This window comes from Lutra lutra, chromosome 5 (genome assembly GCF_902655055.1).
Source record: "Lutra lutra chromosome 5, mLutLut1.2, whole genome shotgun sequence".
Classification (NCBI taxonomy): Eukaryota; Metazoa; Chordata; class Mammalia; order Carnivora; family Mustelidae; genus Lutra; species Lutra lutra.
In genome coordinates this window covers 4,683,534-4,686,025 of record NC_062282.1, presented here as the reverse complement: position 1 = coordinate 4,686,025, position 2,492 = coordinate 4,683,534, and the positions used below count along the sequence as shown (strand labels likewise).

The 2,492-nt window shown below is 41.7% G+C and overlaps 1 pseudogene; it reads left to right on the top strand.

Moving 5' to 3' along the window:
• Positions 1 to 954: 954 nt before the first annotated feature.
• LOC125101441 (uncharacterized) lies at positions 955 to 1,048 on the top strand (annotated as a pseudogene).
• The last annotated feature ends 1,444 nt before the right edge of the window (positions 1,049 to 2,492 follow it).

Below are 2,492 nucleotides of genomic sequence, written 5' to 3'. Positions count from 1 at the left end.
AGTGAAACTCAGCATTTTCTCTTGAAGCTTTCGGTGACCTTTGGCTTCATTCAAGCTCAAACACCAAAGGCAAAGGGGGAGGGGATGGATCTGCAAATCCCTAAGTGAAGATTGTACATCTGAGATCTGTTCATCTCCTGTGGAACCGGACGGCATCTCCTTGCCTCTGGGTCTTCCTTTCCCATAACTGAGGGAGGAGGGGTGGAGGCGGAAGCAGAGGCCCTCAGAGAAGGGTCAGAGAGAGCTAGGAGACATACACAGAGCCCATCAAAACCCACCCAGGCAGCAGGCTCCCTGCCAAGAGCTCCACAGAGCTCAGAAGGATCCCCAGCCCCGTGTCTGCTGACACACTCCCGTAAATCTCTAGCTGACACTTGGAGCTCATGTGCAGCTGACACTAAGTGCTCTCTGCTCTGGGCACAATTATGTACTTCTGAGTAACACTCAATGCCCCCTTTGAATGTGAAAATGGGTGAGATTAAAACATCAGAGTGTACCTGCATCCCTGATGATCCTTTTTAATGTAGCTGTGGTTTCTGACATTAAGGGGAAACGTGAATTTAGCTGCATGCTTTTACGTCTCTAGTCTGCAACTTGCTTACTCAGGCTGTAGATACTCACAAGCAGGGAAACAGCAGAAGAACATCAAATATTAATTCTGTATCTGTATTAAAGTATAATAAGCAGCAGTAAGCATGTGTTAAGCTGTCAGGAGGCATGCTGGATTGTACAGTGTAAGTTGGGGCCACATTCTTCATTATCTCGTGGACCAAGAGCCTTGCTAAGGCTGATATTTATTCTCTTTGAGGCCTTTGCTTTGGCGTCGAGATGTTTTCTGTATGAATGATTTCCTCTTTTCCTTCTTTGTAAATATCTTTATTGATGTTGTTTTTTAATTATGAAAAATCTATTGTTTATCTTTAAGGATTTAAGTGATGTAGAAATGAGTAATAGGTGCTTGCTTCAGCACATGTAAAATTAGAACGATACAGAGAAGATGAACATAGATATGCAAGGATAACACACAAATTCGTGAAGTCTTTTTTTTAAATTCAATTAATTTTTTTTTCAGTGTTCCAAAATTCATTGTTTATGCACCTCACCCAGTGCTCCATGCACTTCGTGCCCTCCTTAATACCCACCACCAGGCTCACCCCCCCAACCCTCAGTTTGTTTCTCAGAGTTCATAGTCTCTCATGGTTCGTCTCCCCCTCCAATTTCCCCCAACTCCCTTCTCTCCATCTCCCCATGTCCTCCATGCTATTCCTTATGCTCCACAAGTAAGTGAAACCATATGATAATTGACTTTCTCTCCTTTACTTATTTCACTCAGTATAATCTCTTTCAGTCCCATCCATGTTGATACAAAAGTTGGGCATTCATCATTTCTGATGGAGGCATAATACTCTGTTGTATATATGGACCACGTCTTCTTTATCCATTCATCTGTTGAAGGGCATCTTGGTTCTTTCCACAGTTTGGCAACTATGGCCATTGCTGCTATGAACATTGGGGTACAGATGGCCCTTCTTTTCACTACATCTGTATCTTTGGGGCAAATACCCAGTAGTGCAATTGCAGGGTCATAGGGTAGCTCTATTTTTAATTTCTTAAGGAATCGCCATACTATTTTCCAAAGTGGCTGCACCAACTTCCATTCATACCAACAGTGTAAGAGGTTCCCCTTTCTCCACACCCTCTCCAACGCTTATTGTTTACTATCTTGTTGATTTTGGCCATTCTAATTGGTATAAGGTGGTATCTCAATGTGGTTTCAATGCCATCCCAATCAAAATTCCACTGGCATTTTTCAAAGAGCTAGAGCAAACAATCCTAAAATTTGTATGGAACCAGAAGAGACCCCAAATTCCTAAGGAAATGTTGAAAAAGAAAAACAAAACTGGGGCATCACGTGACCTGATTTCAAACTTTATTACAAAGCTGTGGTCACCAAGACAGCATGGTACTGACACAAAAACAGACACATAGACCAGTGGAACAGAGTAGAGAGCCCAGACATGGACCCTCAACTCTATGGTCAAGTAATCTTCGACAAAGCAGGAAAAAATATACAGTGGAAAAAAGACAGTCTCTTCAATAAATGGTGCTGGGAAAACTGGACAGCTATCTGTAGAAGAATGAAACTCGACCATTCTCTTACACCATACACAAAGATAAACTCAAAATGAATAAAAGACCTCAATGTGAGACAGGAATCTATCAAAATCCTAGAGGAGAACATAGGCAGTAACCTCTTCAATATCAGCCACAGCAACTTCTTTCAAGACATGTCCCCAAAGGCAAAGGAAACAAAAGCAAAAATGAACTTTTGGGACTTCATCAAGATCAAAAGCTTCTGCAGAGCAAAGGAAATGGTCAACAAAACAAAGAGGCAACCCAAGGAATGGGAGAAAATATTTGCAAATGACAATACAGACAAAAGGCTGATAATGAACTTCTTATAGTCAACACACATAAAACATATAAGCACG